At 54.6% G+C, this 17800-nt stretch overlaps 1 long non-coding RNA gene across 8 annotated transcripts in view; it reads left to right on the top strand.

Annotated features, from left to right (window-relative positions):
* LOC100624156 (CD99 antigen) overlaps window positions 1–17800 on the top strand; it is a 37947-nt gene that overhangs the window by 12020 nt on the left and 8127 nt on the right. For 2 of the 8 annotated variants that reach the window (XR_014836190.1, XR_014836189.1), the window contains exons 2-8: window positions 2859–2891; window positions 3858–3902; window positions 5610–5654; window positions 6743–8578; window positions 10547–10709; window positions 12786–12851; window positions 15086–15199. This is a non-coding gene — a long non-coding RNA (CD99 antigen). Of the gene's footprint in view, window positions 1–2858; window positions 2892–3857; window positions 3903–5609; window positions 5655–6742; window positions 8579–10525; window positions 10710–12785; window positions 12852–15085; window positions 16184–17800 lie in introns of all 8 variants that reach the window. The other 6 variants (XR_014836191.1, XR_014836188.1, XR_002340897.2 and 3 more) reach the window with 4 other exon arrangements.

A 17800-nucleotide genomic window follows, 5' to 3' on the forward strand; every position in this document is an offset into this window, starting at 1 on the left:
ACGCCCTTCCCCAGGGAGGAGCCCGGGCCCAGGGGGGCCCTGTGGTCTCGGGGTGAAGGACAGAGAACAGACAGCTGCGCAGGGAGGGTGCTGTGCGGCTGAGTCAGGCTCTGCATCCGGTGGGGCTGCCACACCCGCGTGAGTCACCGTGGGTTCCCCGTCACAGCTGGAGGTTTGGGGGAGGGGGGCCGCTCGGAAACCCTGGAGACTGAGCTGAGCAGGCCTCTGCTGCTGGGCTGGGCTGGGCTGGGCTGCGCTGCTGGCCAGTTTAGGAGGAAGCTAAATGCTTTGCATGACGGCTCGGAGGCTGGGACCCTGCACCCGGCTCCGGCTCTGCCACAAGGGTCTGCTCCCCGCGCCCCCTGGGTCTGCGTCGGAGCCACGTGGGGTCAGCCGTGACCTCTAGGGGAGTGGGTGGAGCCTCTGGGAGAGTGGGTGGGGCGGGGGGTGGAGGAGTGGGGCTGGGCTGGGGAGGTGCCTGGCCCTGGACACAGGGTCATCACACACTGGCACATACACTCACAATGCCACGCAGGGTACAGGCACCCACACACCCACTCACACAGCAGTCCTGTGCATCTTTGCGCGCGCGCGTGCGCACACCCACCTGTGAGCACACACATGCATGTCCACCTGCACCAGTGCCTGTGGATCTGCACGCACACGTGTACCGAGGGCGCAGGTGCAGTTCACTCAGGCTCAGTGCGCGTGCACACGGACGCCCCTGCGCACACGAATATACCCGTACACACGGATGTGTGCACACGCCTTCCGTGGAGGAGTCTTACGTGGCGGACGGTCGCTGTTGGGTTTCACCCTCCAAAGAGACTGGTGCGTTTGTTCTTTCCACATTCCCGCTTGCCCTCCAGAACTCTGCGTGGTCCCCTCCTGGAAGCCCTCTGTGTGGGGCCCTTTGTCCCAGCTGCCTGGAAGAGCCCCTGAGATGTGGGGGCGGCCCCAATGATAGGGAGGGTGGGCACCCCAGAAAGGTCGCAGCGCCCTCCCTTCCGGCAGAGAGACTGTGGAGGGCGGTGGCCCGTGTGGGTTTCTGCGCAGCTGCACAGGACCTGGCATACGCTATATGGGCTCGGGTCTTCCCGGCTGATAAAAGCCCCGTCTGCTTTCCTGTGTGCATCACTGCTGCAGATAGAGCAGAATAACTTTTGTTGGTTGGTTGGGTCTGGCACCTTCCCTGCTCCACGATGGAAAACTATGCCCCAGCGTGGGGCTGGGCTGTTCCCAGAGCTGCTGCTTCTGCTGCCTGGTCTTTGTGGTTTAAGTTTGGGGCACATGTCATTCTTCATATATTGGGAGAACACCACAACACAATTCTTTACAATATTGTGTTCGCTTCAGGTGTATGGCACCGTGATTCCGTGATGTGTCTCCATGTATAGTTTCAGATTCTCTTCCATGATGGGCAATTACAGGAGTTGAGTCGTTTTTCCTTGCGCTGGACAGCAGGTCCTAGTTAGAGATCTTTCATCCCAGCCGAATGTACTCCTCTCCTGCCTTTCGCAACCGTAGCTTTGTTTTCTGTCTGCGAGTCTGCCTCTGTTCTGTAGATGGGCTCATTTGTGCCAGATGTCAGATTCCACAGAGAAGTGCTCTCCTATGATACGTCTTTCTCTGGCTGACTTACTTTCCTTCGTATGAGAATCTCTAGTTGCATCCATGTTGCTGCATGTGGCATTATTTCGTCCTTTTTGATGGCTGAGTCGTATTCCATTGTGTATATGGACCGCATCTTCTTGATCCATTCCTCTGTCGAGGGACACTTAGGTGGCTTCCCTGTCTTGGCTATTGTGACGAGTGCTGCTGCGAACATTGGGGTGCCTGTGTCTTTTTGAATTAGGAATATACTCCCCAGACGACACGCAGACACACCTCCAGATGCACACACACACAAAGCCTGCACGCCGCCTACACTAACACACACGTAGAAATCACCCACGTACCTACCCACAAAACCCCACACATACACCTCAAACCACATGGTAAACAGACACCCATGCACACACACGCAGAGGAGAGAGAGAGAATTACAGGTGACACCTGTCTGTGAAACAGTCCCTGGGACCGCACACCTGCCAGCCTTCTGCAGGTGCCTGAGAGATGGTGGCGGGTCATTCCACATCCAGCATTTCCTCAGCTGTCAGACGTGTCCCTTTTGCTTCCTAACTTGCACGACGATTGTCTGACCCGGCGTCACTGTCCTTTCGGCTGCTGACCGGAGGATCCAAGCCATCTTTTGCTTTTGCTCAATCCATCATTCATGGGATAGAACTAGCTATTCAAAGGGTTTCCGTCCCACCAGAGCAACGGGACAGAAGCGCAGTGGGGGAAAAGGCAGCGTCTCCTTCTCGGGGATCCCAGGAGCTTAAAAACAAAGTGTATGTTTTTCGGGGTTGCCTGGTGATTCTGCAAGAAGTATATTTCGGGTGTGGGCTTCCAGAGAAGTTGCTGATGCAGGGGTTTTTCTGCCCATGCTCCTCTGTCGTGTCCAGAAATTGATACTCAGTCATTTTAAAAGACCTGCTCGTGTAGAATCACGCACGTGTGGAATCCCCGTGGTTTCCGACTGTTTGAAATGCTGTAAACACTTATTATCTTCAGGTGGCTACAGCATCCATGGAGGTATTCTTACTTTCTGGTCCAAAAAGTCAGTATTTCAATGGAGAAGAGAAAACACAGCCCCTTCGGCATTTTGAAGGACGCTAAATACCACCACCATGGCAAAATCCCAAATCGTGTTTTTATTTATTTATTTATTTATTTTCTTAATTTCCCCATGGACTTTAACTTGATGTATTGCTCACTGAATTCTTTTTTTTTTCTTTCTTTTTTTTTCCTTTCAGGCCAAGACTTTGATTTATCGGATGCTATTGATGGTGAGTCCTCTGAAAAGCGTTTTATAAAATATCGTGACTGTTTTTCCTGGATCCTGGTTAATCTGGTGAAAGCCGTCTGAGGCCGATGACGAGACTCATGCACTTCCGAGGTGGCTGGAAGTGCCAGGCAGGGGTGCCAGACGCTGAGGGAGGTGGCTGGTCCCCCAGTGGGCTTGCTGACCCGGGGGCAGGGGAGGGAGGGTTCACCCTGTGGCTGGTGGCTGCCTTGCCCCAAACGCTGCCTCTGCCTTCCTGGGGCCCCTTCCTGCCGGGCCTGCTTCGGGGCTTCCAGGTTGCCCTCTGATAAGGGGCCCTCGTGCCAAGCCACCGTGACAGCATCTTAACCAACATTATCTGCTAAGACTCTGCTTCCAAATGAGATCATGTTTCTGAGGTTCCTGGTGGGTGGGAATCGGGCGAAGGGGGGGGGGGACCCAGCCTTCAACGCAGGAGATCATTTGAACTCCTGGGGTTCCGTGCAGCAGCTGGAACCCCACGTGTGGGTGCAGCCATCTCCCCAAAAGCTGGTGGCAGTGGAGGGAATTCTCTATTATTTTTCCCCTTTTGGGCCTCCCTGCAGCATGTGGCGTTCTGGGGCCAGGGATCAGATCCCAGCCACAGTTAAGACCTAAGTCACCGATGTGGCAGTGCCGGGACCCCAACCCGCCATGCCCGCCAGGTTTGAACCTGCGTTCCAGGGCTTCCAAGATGCCGCGGGTCCTGTTGTGCTATAGCGGAAACTCCAGTGTTTTTTTGTGTGTGTGTGCATTGGTTTTGGCTGTGCCAGGAGCCTGTGGACGTTCCTGGCCAAGGATCGAGCCCGAGCCACAGCTGTAATCAGGGACTGCCACACTGGATCCTTAACCCCCGGAGCCGCTAGGGAACTCCCAGAAAGGGAACTGTCTCCAGTGTTGATTCAGTTTCCCAGCCACACGTTTTCCTGACTGGAATGTCTTTTCTCTTCAGAGGATGTCAAGAAGCCCACGTCCACCCCCAGAAAACCCAACACAGGTAAGAAGCCGATGTAGCCGGCATAGGATCACGGCCGAGGGATGGAGGTCCTGGGGCCCCGTTTTCCCTGAGCCGAGGGAGAGGGAGACAGCTCTCAACACCCGCTTATTCAGCGGCTCCGGATGGGGGCTGGTTCGTACGTGAAGTGTCACCGTGAGGTTGACGCTGCCACACGCAGCCGCGGCCGTCAGAGAACAGAATGGATGATGCGACTTCAGCCGTGGGCTTCTGGGGGTGTGCGTGGGGTTAGCCTGAGCGTCTCCTCCTGCTTTGGGATATTCGTTTCTTGGGAGAGACAGTTTTCGGGGCTGGACCCTCGTATAACCCATGAGCAAAGTCCAACCTCAGCTGCTGGGATGTGCATACCAGTTAGTACCAGGGATCCTTCCAGCCAATGACAGTCGGGAAGCAGAGGAGTTCCCGCTGTGGCTCAGCAGGTTAAGGACCCAACTAGTATCCGTGAGGATGCGGATTCGATCCCTGGCCTCGCTCAGTGGGTTAAGGATCTGGTGCTGCCATGAGCTGGGGTGTGGACTGGCAGCTGCAGCTCCGATGTGACCCCTCGCCTGGGAACCTCCATGTGCTGCAGGTGCAGCCCTGAAAAGCAAAAGAGCAAAGTCAGGAGGCAGAGACTGATCATGGGGTTGTCCAAAGGTCAGGTCCGTTGGTGGGTGGGCCCCCGGACTCAAATCGATGCCCAAAGTCACATAGCTGTTATTGCAGATTTGCAAAAAAAAAGGTGCCAGCTCTGGTCCAGGACGGCACCTTAGGAGGAGTAGAGGCACAGCCTTGTTCAGACCCGGGTGTGAGCCAGGTTGACATGTGCAGGTGCCGTTCAGGAGGCTGGGTCCGTCTTTATGGAGCCCCTGAATTCCTGCCGTCCTGGCGCCCTGGGTACGTCCCACTCGTGTTTTCTGAGGGCTTGTACCTTGTACTAAGTGGGTAGACAGGCCTCCGAGGTGGAGCTGGAACTTGAAAATTCGAGTTCTTTTTCATTTGTCTGTCTTTTTTCTTTCTTTCTCTTTCTTTTTCTTTCTTTTCTTTCTTTTTCTTTCTTTCTTTCTTTCTTTCTTTCTTTCTTTCTTTCTTTCTTTCTTTCTTTCTTTCCTTCCTTCCTTCCTTCCTTCCTTCCTTCCTTCCTTCCTTCCTTCCTTCCTTCCTTCCTTCTTTCTTTCTTTCTTTCTTTCTCTTCTTTCCTTCCTTCCTTCCTTCTTTCTTAGGGCCACACCCTTGGCATATGGAGGTTCCCAGGCTAGGGGTCCCATTGGAGCTACAGCTGCCAGCCTACACCAGATCCGAGCTGCATCTGTGACCTGCACCGCAGCTCACCGCAATGCCAGATCCTTAACCCGCGCAGCGAGGCCAGGGGTGGAACCCACGTCCTTGCGGATACGCGTTGGGTTCTTAACCCACGGGGCCACGTGGGGAACTCCAGTATGAGAATTTCCGGGTCCATCCAGGTGGCTGCGATTTCTAAATTCCTTGTAGCTGGGGCGTTTCGTCCTGACTTTCATCCTTTTCGGCGGAGAGCAGAGTGAGGTCAGCATGGTCGGGAATTTAGGTTTGGGGGCGAGACCGCCGTCAGGCTGATCATCGGGAAAGGCCTTGAGGGGACAGGCCCTGGAGTCTTTCCTCCGTGGTTGGGGCTGTCTTTTCTTTTGTTCCTTTCGTTCCCGACTTTTCTGTTAACCATCTGCTTTCCTTTAGATGATGGCTTCAATTTGGAAGACGCTCTCGGTGGCGGAGGAAAACGTTAAGTAGCCCCTCTTTTACCTTTTGCTGTTTTATGGTTTTCTGTTTCGGATCCTCGTCGGATTCCTGATCTTTGAGCCACCGTGGGAGCGCCACGCCTCCGTGTGTTTTCAAACTCGCCCAGTCTTTGGGGGGACAGAAGAGTCAGTGGATACCCTAGCTGGGGCTGCCCTCATGGGCACGGGGCCTCTGGGGGGCTCCCTCGAGGCCCCACCCTCGGAAGGGCTTCCCTCCTGGGTTGAAGGGTCTGTGGCTGCCCTGTGGAAACTTCTCAGACAGCTCAAGCCGTGAAATGCCACACGCAGTTCCCGCCTGCTCTGTCGCAGGTCGGTCTGCTTCGTTTTCCCCTGGAAGCACACAAAGTTCGGTAGTGCAGCTGGATGGTGATGGAGAAAGACCCACAGGGGGCTGTGTGTCCAGGAATTCCCTGCCGTGACAAGGGAGATGCCTTGGTTTTTCAGGACTAAACCATCTGTAAATCCGTGCATGCTTTGTTTTCTTTGGGGGTTTTCTTTTTGGCTTGGTTTGTTTGTTTTAATGTTTTGGGTTTTTTTTTTTTTTGGCTTGGTTTTTGTTTTTTATTTATTTTTAAGCCAAAGGTGATACATCTTTGTTTTTTTTTTTATTGTTTTTTCCCCAATACATTATTTTTTTTTCCTACTGTGCAGCACGGTGACCCAGCTACACATACCTGTGCACAGTCTTTTTTCTCCCGTGATGAGTCTCCGTCATAAGTGACTAGACAGAGTTCCCAGTGTGACCCAGCAGGATCTCATGGCTCATCCACTCCAGAGGCAATCGTGTGCATCTCTGAACCCCAAGCTCCCCAGCCACCCCCCGGTCCCTCCCCCTCCCCCTTGGCAACCCCCGTTAATGGATTTTGAGTAGCGTTGATTGCCAGTGTTGTGCCAGTTTCTGCGGCACAGCCCGGGAACCCCGTCCTGCATAGAAAGCCATTCTTTTTCCCATGCTGTCTTCCGTCGTGGTCTCTCCCAGGAGACGGGATAGAGGTCCCCGGGCTGTAGAGCAGGAAAGTTTTGTTTTCTTGACAGCCAAGGGCTCATCATGGCCTTTCTTCTCTTTGACAGATGACCCAGTACCACCCAATCCACCCAAACCCAAACCTAAGCCGAACCAGCCTGGCTCTTCAGGTAAGTGCTGCAGCCTCTGTGGGTCCTTGGGTGTTTTTCAGAGGTTTTTCAAAACCCTGGGCCTAACGCTAACCCTAACTTCTAGCCCTCGCCCTCACCCTAAGCTGCAGTGGTTTCCGTGTCAGCTGAGGGGAGACCCTTCCAGACTGGGCACGATTTGCCTCCGAACTTTCTGTGATGCCACGTTTCCAGCCGTGGGAAACCGTGTCCCCCAGAGACGTGTCTGGTTTCGATTTGATTTTGAGGTTGGGGATCTTGCTTCCTGAGTTTTCATAAAAACCTACACAAGTACCAGTGAAAACATATAGAATCAGTATGGAGAAAAAAAATACCAGCTTTTTGTGCTTTTCCGCTAGAGAAGCTGTTGTTAAACTTTTTGTATGTTTCATTTTAAAACATTTTTTCAGGTTTTGATTTTTTCTGCTAGAGGGGATATACGTTGTTCTGTTCAGCTTTCTTTAAATTGGCGTTGATTTCCAAGGTTCTGTTAAGTTCTGCTGTGCAGCAGAGTGATTCCGTTTTATGCGTCTTCAGTGTTCTGTGGAAATAGCGTTTTTGATTATGGTTTATCACAGGGCCTTGAATATAGGTCTCTGTGCCTGACGGGACAAGCCGTTTTGTAAAAGGCTTCGTGCCTTCTTTCCTGGAACATGTCAGGCTCGTCTCATAGTTTCACGAGCACGGTTTCTGCATCGCATGGCTGCGGCACGTTCAGATGTCGAGTGGGCTTTTTTGTGTGTTTATGGATTTGTTTCAGTTGTCACCCAGGAAAAGGAGAAGGATGCTCCTCTCCTGCCACGGGGATCGTTTGCGTGGTTTTTCTCTGTGGCCTTTTACATCGATTTATTCCTTTATTTTTGGTCTTTTCAGGGCTGCCCCTGTGGCACAGGGAAGCTCCAAGGCTAGGGGTCGCATCCGAGCTGCACCTGCTGGCCTACACCAGAGCCACAGCCACGCCAGATGCTTAATGCACCGCGTAGGGTGTGGGATCAGAGCCTCATCCTCGTGGAGCCTAGTCCGGTTCATTACTGCTGAGCCACACGGGGAACTGCTCCAGCAGTGGTTTTAACAGCGTTCCTTTTCCCGACAGTATTTTTGGACAAGCATGACGTTCCCTCTGTTCTCCAGGACACCGTTTGTGCTTTTGTGGGTTCCCTGCTTTTTCGTGGCCACGTGCTTTGTTCCTTTTAACTGCAAATCTCTTTCCTGTGTCTCCCCGCTTGGGGACCATCCAACCCTCTCTGTGTTGCCATTTGAATGGGCTCCGAGTGTAAATCGATTTCTTTGCACACGGGAGCTTTTTCCTCCCTTCCGCTCTCCGCGTGCCCCTTTCTCCTTATTATTTCTCGAAATGTGTTTCTAAATGACTTTCTCCCTCGTTTGTGTTTGTGCTGGGACGACGCTGCGCGTGCATCACTTTTCTGGTGATTTCGGGGATACAGAAACGCGTTTCATGCAGTTTTCCTCATGAGCCTTGAGTGAGAAAGGCATTCACGTTCACCGTTTTTTTTGTTCCTTAGCTTTTCTGAGAAAACAGTGGATTTCATTTCCGGGCGACTTAAGGTTTCTTCTGCTTCCTCTTGTTGGCCCTTTGCTTGTATTTGTGTCACGTTGCCTTGGCAAGAAAACCTGGCATGGCATCTAGTTGGACAGAACAGACCAGGCACTTGGCGTTCCTGCTAAAGAGAGTCACCTTTTCCCAAAAGAAATCACATTTAAAAAATTTTTAAACCTAATTATGTTGGAGTTCCCTTCGTGGCTCAGCAGTAACCAGCCCGATTAGGATCCATGGGGATGCAGGTTCGATTCCTGGCCTCGATCCGTGGGTTAAGGATCTGGCGTTGCCGCGAGCTGTGTGGTGTGGGTTGCAGACGCGGCTCAGATCCTGCATGGTGGTGGCTGTGGTGTAGACCCGCAGCCACAGCTCCGATGTGACCCCTCGCCTGGGAACCTCCATATGCCGCAGGTGTGGCCCTTACACGAAAAAGAAGCAGCATAAATCAAAGGAAATATCCATTCGTCTCACACTTTCTGACTCCCCGCTGCCCAGCGTCGGTCATCAGGCGGACACATCAGGTCCTGAATCCTGCAAACATGTCACAGCCACGGTGGGGAGCGTGACGCGATAGCCGTGAGTGCAGTGATTTGATGCCAGATGCGTCCTAATCCAAGGCCGTTTCATCTAGTTGCCTCTAAAGGATGCCCACGTCCTTTCCATGTCCCGTGTGTCGTCTTTTCCAGGTGTAGTCGCAGCGTTTGCAGTAAGGCGAACTTTAGGAGGAGTTTGAAGGGAGAGGGGACAGTCGTCCTGCGAGAGTATTTGAACAGCTAGTACCATGGCGGGGGTCCCCCAGGTCTGTGTTGTTTTGTTTTGTTTTGTTTTGTTTTTCCTTAAGCCCTTCCGTGGCTTGTCGAAATGCCCTGGCCAGGGCTCAAACCCGCAACACAGCAGTGATCCGAGCCCCCGTAGCGACCATCCCAGATCCTTAACCTTCTGATCCACCAGGGAACTCCCCCAAGGCTGCTTTTCATTCTGATCTGTTTTCATTCACCCAGAGATACCAAGACCCTCCTGACAGTGTTTTTTTTAATTTTTAATTAAAGTGGAGTTGGTTTATAATGTTGTGGCCATTTCTGCTGTATAGCAAAGTGACCCAGTCTCAAACATATATCCATTCCCGTTCTCATATTCTCTTCCATCCTGGTCTGTCCCAAGAGACTGGACAGAGTTCCCTGTGCTGCACAGCAGGACCTCATGGCTTCTCCATTCTCCGTGTCCTAGTTGGCATCTACGGACCCCAACCTCCCCGTCCAGCCCACTCCCTCCCCCTTCCCCCTTGGCAACCACACGTCTGTTCTCTACGTCCATGAGTCTGTTTATTTTTCTAAATTTAATTTTAAAATTAAAGCATAGTCGATATACAATGCTGTGCCAATTTTTGCAGCACAGCAAAGTGACCCAGTTACACACATACATACATTCTTTTTCTCATACTCTCTTCCATCCTGGTCCATCCCAAGAGACCGGATCGAGTTCCCTGTGCTGGACAGCAGGACCTCATGGCTCATCCATTCTCAGTGTCCTAGTTTGCATCTACCAGCCCCAAATTCCCCGTCCAGCCCACGCCCTCCCCCTTGGCAACCACAGTCTGTTCTCTGCGTCTGTGAGTCTGTTTTCTGTTCTGTAGATGGTTCATTTGGGCCGTATTTTAGATGCCGCATAGAAGTGAGCTCCTGTGGTGTTTGTCCTTCTCTGTCTGACTTCGCTCAGTACGAGAATCTCGAGTTGCATCCATGTTGCTGCGAATTACATGGTGTCCTTCTTTTTGACGGCTGAGTAATATTCTGTCGTGTATGCACCACACCTTCTTTTTTTATTATTATTAAAGTATGGTTGGTTTACAGTGTGTGCCAATTTCTGTGCTATGGCAAAGTCCTGCACCCATGTACGTTCTTTTTCTCATGTTCTCTTCCGTCCTGGTCCATCCCAAGAGACTGGAGAGAGGTCCCTGTGCTGCACAGCAGGACCTTGCTGTTCCTCCTTCATGACTGCTCTTCTTTTTTTTTCTTTTGTCTTTTTAGGGTCACACCCTGCAGTATACGGAGGTTCCCAGGCTAGGGGTTGACTCAGAGCCATAGCTGCCGGCAAACACCACTGCCACAGCAATGCCAGATCCGAGCCGCGTCTGTGACCTACACCACTGCTCCCGGCAACGCCAGATCCTTAACCCAGGGAACGAGGCCAGGGATCGAACCTGCGTCCTCACGGAGACTCGTCGGGTTCGTTACAGCTGAGCCACGACCGGAGCTCCCTTGATGACAGCTCCGATGTGACTGATGACTGTGTTTTTCCTTCCAGGAGGCTTTTCGGATTCTGATCTTGTTGACAGCAATTCAGGTGGAGGTGAGCTTTCCTTCCATGTGTCTCCTTCCTTCCCGTGTCCCCAGGCTTCCGTCCCCTGGTTCTGCAGAGTTCCTGGCAGCCTGGGAAGTCTTCTCCCTCAGGCAGTCACCCTCAGCTGTTCGGAGCTCTCTTTTGAAGGTCTAGCCTTGGGCCGTATGTCCAGGGTGTGGACTGTCAGACCTGCTCCTCCAGAGGTTGGGGTGCTGGGAGTGAGCCCCGCCTTGTGCAGGTGATGGAGGCCTGGGGCGGGTCCATGACGCCCACATCCCTAAGACTGCCTCTCCTGCGTCTCCAGGGGCCACCTGCTGTGGCTGTTTCATGGTATTTAATGAACTGAGCAGTCAACAGAGGGCGGGGACTTGTCCCAATGATGCTCGTGGGTTAGTGACAAGTGGAAAGTCAGATTTTTCCTTCTCTCTTTGTTCCTTTTTAAGGCCGCACCTGAGGTATAGGGAAGTTCCCAGGCTACGGGTCGCCTCGGAGCTGCAGCCACCAATCTACACCACAGCCTCGTGGACACCAGATCCGAGCCACATCTGCGACCTACACCACAGCGCATGGCAGCACCAGATCCTTAACCCACTGAGCGAGACCAGGGATCGAACCCGCAACCTTGTGGTTCCTCGTCGGGTTCTTAACTCACTGAGCCACAACGGGAATGCCCCATGGATGTTCACTTAAACCCATATCTCTAGGGGCAGGTCCAGACCCCGCCTCCCCCCACCTTGGAGCGTAACAGGCAGGATTCTAGTCTCATGTAGTGTCACGTGGGCTTACGCCCTGGATGTACCGGGCTGTCCCCTGGCGCTATGGCCGTGTCACATGCAGCCCTCGCTGTGAGCAGAGCAGGTGGTGTGGCTCCATAGCTGGTAACACGTAGGGCCCGTGGGAGTATCGAGAAAAGACGCGCCAGGATGGGCGTTCCGGCCGTCGTCCTGCCGTGGAAACGAATCTGACTGGGATCCATGAGGACTCAGGTTCGATCCCTGGCCTCGCTCCGTGGGGTAAGGCTCTGGCATCACCGTGAACTGGGGTAGTTTGCAGATGTGGCTCAGAGCTGGCATTGCTGAGGCTGTGGTGTAGACCTGCAGCTGCAGCTCCAATGAGACCCTTAGCCTGGGAACCTCCATAGGCTGCAGGTGTGGCCCTAAAAAAAAAATGAGACACCCGGAGTGACTGGCTGACATTCAGCAAGGCCAGAGGCCCCCCGGACAAGTTCACAGTCCCCGGGGTGAATTCCTGGGCTGTGCAATCATAAATGTGCAGATTTACACTTCACGTCCGGCGTCCTTTCCCCTTACATGCGGGGAAACCAGAGGCCGTGGGAGTTCCCGCTGTGGCCCAGTGGGTTAAGAACCCAACTGCAGTGGCTTGGGTCGCTGTGGAGGTGCAGGTTCAATCCCCGGTCCAGTGCAGTGGGTTAAAGGATCGGGGGCTGGCCGCCGCTGTAGGCCTGCAGCTGCAGCTGAGATTCAGTCGTTGGTCCCGGGAACCTCCATAGGCTGCAGGTGTGGCCATAAAAAAAACAGACGGGGTGGTGGGATGGCACCTTCGCTGTGGGGGAAGCATGCGTGAAGACGATACCCAGGGTCGGGCTCGTGTTTGCACCTCCCGATGCGAACATGATAAGACCAGGGGTCCACAGGGTTGTGCCTTGGATGACCTGTAGCTGTGGCATGGGGGCAGGGGGGCAGGGGGGGGCTCCAGCTCTCAGGTGGGCGCCAAGGCCCTCGCTGGACTTCTCCGCGAGCCCAGTGCTGGGGACAGGCTCCCCAGGCCAGCAGGGGTCTCCCTGGGTCTGCCGGAGCCCACCTGGGGGCAGGGATGCGTCCGGTGCTGGGTCTGGTTTTCAGTTCATGGGCGCGAACCAGGTGGCACCGTCCACCTCGCCAGGACACCCCCATTGGGCCGTGGACAGGGCCACCCTCATGGGAAATGACCCCCAATCCGTGCTCAGTCCCACGACGTTTCTGTTCATGACCTTCGTACCCCAAGGTCGGAGGCGCTGGTCCTGGGTGTCACGTGCGCTTCCCATTCCCAACACAATGCATCACTGAGCCTTGTTCTCTGTTGCAGGAGGTGGCGGTGGCGGCGGCGGTGGCGGCGGGGGCGGAAGCCAGAGGCATGACGACAATGAGCAAGGTATGTGCGCCTGGTTCGTCACGTCCTGGGTGGCTCCTCTGGGCTGTTGCGGAAAGACGGACGCCGTGGCCATGACCTGCCATGTAGCGCTTGCAGCGTCACCCGAACGGTGCCAGCGCCAAGCAGGGTTCTCCGTCTCTGGGCGGCGAGGCCCCAGAGGAAACCCAGGCAGACCTCGGCGAAGCTGTGCGTTGGGGCCCAGACCACAGCCGTCACGCGAGTCACACACCCTTTCAGGGGCCTCTAAAAGTGATGCCGACCCTAGGCTGTCGTCTATTCTATACTTTCATTATAAAACCCTTTAGGGAGCTCCCATTGTGGCTGAGTGGGTTAGGAACCTGACGAGGATCCATGAGGACGCAGGCTCGATCCCTGGCCTCACTCAGTGGGTTAAGGATCTGCGAGCTGTGGTGCAGGTTGCAGATGCGACTTGGATCTGGCATTGCTGTGGCTGTGGTGTAGACCGGCAGCTGCAGCTCTGATTCGACCCCTAGTCTGGGAACTTCCATATACCTAAAGAGCCAAAAAAAACAAAAAACAAAACCCAGCACTTCATTGCAGTTCCCCTGTGGCTCAGTGGATTAAGGATCCTGCATGGTCACTGCAATGGCTTGGATTGCTGCTACAGCGCAGGTTCAATCCCAGGCTCCGGAACTTTCACAGGCCATGGTTGTGGCCAAATCAAACACCAGAACTCTTTACTGCCCCAAAAGGCTCCCCGTCCCCTGAGCCTTCCTGTGTCATAGTAGCACATCGAAGCTCCCGGGTCACAGAAACCTTCGCAAACAGAATCATGATGCAGAACCTTGGAGGGTGGTGAGAATGACCAAAATGCAGCAGAGACAAGCAGGGAGCAGGGGCAGCTGGAAAAACAGCGCCCATGGACTTGCCCGAGGCCGGGAACCACGAACCGATGATGTGCAAACCACGCAGCATCCGTGCCGTGTCATAAGATGCGGTGCGCCTGCAGCAAGGTGACCGCCTGCCTCTAAAACGCTCAGAGCTGGGCGCCGATGCAGCAGCCTGCCTTTGAAGATCGGTCACTGTCCCCAAGGGCCCTAAGAAGGAGCGTGCCGGTGCCTCCGAGTGCTCCAGGGAAAGGACCACTCAGCTGTAGGGACGTACAGAGAAAGTCATTTACGAGAAGGAGTTGGCTCCCGTGCTCATGGAAGTTGAGACGTGCCACGCCCTGCTGCATGCCCACCAGGGATTCGGCACAGTGGCTGCTGTGGGTCCCTCTCGGTGCTAAACACTGAGAAGCAGCAGAAGCAACGGTGTTAGATCCAGCCTGAGCCCAGAGTCCCCAGGACCGGGCGCATCCGTGTCCGAGGGCAGGAAGGGGGTGTCCCCCCTCTGCACGGAGAGCAAAGTGTGCCTTAGAATCGCATCAGGTCGTCACAGGTTAGACGATGTGTGTCCATCCTGGGTACGGAAGCCTGCGTCACTCAACCTATGGCTTCAGAGGTTAAGCTTTTTCTGAAGACCCCCACCTGGACACACCCAGAATAATGGGGGTGGGCAGTTCTCTTTTTTTTTTTGGCCATGCCCATGGCAGGCGGAAGTTCCCAGGTCAGGGATCAGACACCATCCACGGCGGCGACAATGCCGAGTCCTTAACCCCTGGGCTGCCAGGGAACTCCATGCCTAGGGATTTCGTAGCCAGTCAAGCTGACACGTATGATGAACCCTCCCATCGTCCTTGGGTTTTCTGCCTGGGGCAGAATGTCTGGTGCACCTGCCCTGCCATGAAAACGGCTGTCACCGTGGGACAGGTGCAGGAATTGGGGGATTGGGGACAGCGGATGGAAATCCCATCACAGTACGTCCAGGGGAAGGCATCGTGATGGACAGACTTACCGAAGACGTCGGTGGCTTTGATTTTCTTAGAAGAGCTGGGAATCTGACTGCCTGAGGTCTCACGGCCTCCCAGTGGTTCCAGCTGGGCACCTCCCACTCTGCCCGGGAGTGCCTGCTTTGAGCTGGGAGGAGCCCTGAGCTGGTCTCAGGGCGGGCGAGGAGGTGGGGAGCCGGTTATTGGCACGGAAATGACGCCTGGAGCAAAATGAACATCCTTCTCGGTGTGACTCTAGGGGGCTCAGGAGGGGACCCCTTTGGCATCTCCGCAGTCAGCCCCATCCACTGCCCCCGGGCAGGGCTGCCGGCCCCCTGCCTCGTGGACTCTCTGGGCATGCCACCTGTCCCCCCATCACGGCGCCCTGTGCTTGCTCCCACAGGCGACTCCCCCGGGGTGGTGCCTGGCATCGTGGGCGCCGTAGTCGTCGCCGTGGCTGGTGCCATCTCCAGCTTCATCGCCTACCAGAAGAAGAAGCTCTGCTTCAAAGAGAACGGTGAGTCCTTCCATCCCCGCTTCCTGGCTGTGGCACCCGGCCCCCCAGAAGCTGTGCTTTCTTCGGAACCAGCGCTGGAAGGAGCCGGTTGGCAGGGAGCACGTAGAGGGGGCTGAGGCTGCCTGACACCGCCGGACCCCTGGGGTCTGACCTGGGGGCTTCCGTCCCAGGGCTTGCTGCGTTTCGTTGTGTGAGCTTGTGTGGTCGTAACAACGCCCCTTTGGGGCGGTTACATAAAGCGGGGAGACGGTGGGCTATGCTTTCCAATTTTGGTGAAGCTCAGACTGTGCGTGCAAGTCTCTCCAGGTTGCCTGGCAGAGCGCGAGGGCTGAACAAACCTTATAGCTTGTTCATCTTTTTTTTTTTTTTTTGCTTTTTAGGGCCGTACCTGCGGCATATGGAGGTTCCCAGGCTAGGGGTTGAATCACAGCAGCAGCTGCCAGTCTACACCACAGCCACAGCAACGCCAGATCCAAGTTGCATCTGCGACCTACCCCGCAGCTCACAGCAACGCCCGATCCTTAACCCGTGGAGTGAGGGCAGGGATCGAACCTGCGTCCTCATGGATGCTAGTCAGATTCATTAACCGATGAGCCAGGATGGGAACTCCTAGCTTGTCCGTCTTGATTCATGTTCCCTGCCGCCCTCATCCTCTTCGTGGAAGAACCGTGGCTGTGGGGCCGCCGTATTGTCTTCCGCACCCCAGAGAATTAAAATACAAACCCTGTGTAAATTAGTCCCTTTCTGCCAGAACCCAGTACCAACAGCTTCCCTGGGAAGGTGGGATGGGGTCATTTATAGGGGACTGTGGAGAATGCCCCAGTTACTAGCCCTGTGATGAGAACCCCAGTCCTGGCCGTTGTGGGGACCTTCTCCTCAAATGCAAAGTTACCTAGGATTTGTCCTGACGTCAGGGAATTCTACGATTTTGTGTGTGTGTGTGTGTCTTTTTAGGGCTGTGCTGTGGCATATGGAGGTTCCCAGGCTAGGGGTCCAATCAGAGCTGTAACCACTGGCCTGCAGCACAGCCACAGCAACGTGGGATCTGAGCTGCATCTGCGACCTACACCACAGCTCACGGCAACGTCGGATCCTTAACGCAAGGAGCGAGGCCAGGGATCGAACCTGCGTCCTCACAGATACGAGGTCCGATTCGTTTCTGTTGCGCCGCAAAGGGAACTCGTACGATTTGGAGCACAGCTAGTGCCCGTGCACCTCAGGAAGGCTCTATCTAGGTCTTACCTTGACGGTTACAGACCCAGGGAGGGCTGGGGTGTGATGTGGTTTGTAGGGTTTGAACGTCTCATTCTTGATGTCATTTGCCTCAGGGACCCCTCCCTGGGGCTCCTGGGAAACTCCCAGAAGAAGCCTTGAATAGGTGGAGATGGAGGCGGGGTCTCAGCCTAGGGATGGAGTTGCCCCTTCATCTCCCATCCTTCCAGAGTTTTAGGAGCACACATGCTATTTAGAGCCTGAAAGTGGAAAGTCCTGGAGTTCCCTGGTGGCCGAGGGGTTAAGGATGCAGTGTTGTCATTCCTGTGGCTCGGGTTCGAGCCCTGGGCTGGGAGCTCTCACGTGCTGCAGGCATGCAAAAAAATTTAAAAAAAAAGCAAAAGTCCTACACCGTGTTTGCCTTCAGAGCCCGAAAATAAGCTTCTATTTTTTAATCAGTCTTCTCGAAGTGGAGGGTCCCAGTGACTGCATCTTATTTCTCGCTCGTAAGTAGGCAGCTGCCCTCTGGCCACGCGCAGCAAAGCGCCATCGGCTGGCTGCGTGCCAGGCACCCAGCAGCGCCCGAACGGACAGATGAGCCCGTTCCAGGAAATGCGTGTAAAAGGTCTGCGGTTAGAACCGGGACAGGAGACAGAAGCCAGGAAAATGCTTTTCTCTTGCGTCTCTAAGAAGGAGCAAAGAGCTTCCATGGAGACGCGTTTGTGTTTCCTTTCCAAGCACATTGTCCTCCTTCGCTGAAGATGCTCCCGCCCGGAGCTTGGTGCTCCGCTAAGCGAGGAGTAAGGCTTGCTGGCCGAGGAGGCTCGGGGCGTCCTGACCCGGAGGTTTTTGCAAACACTTTGGGTGGATTCTGGAAATGCAAAGCGTCTCGGTGAGCTGGTGAGCGGGGTGTAGGAACATGCTTGTGTCAAGACGGGGCATCTGAGGAAGGGCCCAGGGGCCTTCACAGCCGGGACATGGTGCAGAATTTGCAAATGAGGTTCAGAAATTGGAGAAAGCAAGCGTTGTGCATGGGACCCCACGGCACCTCTGGGTCTTGGTCGTGGGTTCAAGTGTTCCATCCCTCACAGGGGGCAGGAGTGGGCGTGAACACAAAAAGTTCCCCAGTAGAGCTGGGGGCACGTACATGTTTCGAAACCAAAAGCCTGCTTTCTGGTGAACTGACTCGGGGCCGTGAGTGGGATTCAGTTTATGCTCCTGGAGAGTCTGGCTGGATGCGGTGCCCTGGCATACTGCCTGCTGTCTCTCTTCTGGACTGACGTGGCATCAGGTGCAACTTTACATCCGATTTCTTTGTGGTTTTCTCTCTCTCTCTCTCTCTCTTTTTTTTTTTTGTCTTTTTAGGGCCGCTCCCGCAGCATCTGGAGG

Source organism: Sus scrofa, chromosome Y (assembly GCF_054392235.1).
Source record: "Sus scrofa isolate SSC_HxYL_T2T_F1_AM1 chromosome Y, Sscrofa_HxYL_maternal_Yorkshire_Landrace_v2.0, whole genome shotgun sequence".
NCBI classification, from domain to species: Eukaryota; Metazoa; Chordata; class Mammalia; order Artiodactyla; family Suidae; genus Sus; species Sus scrofa.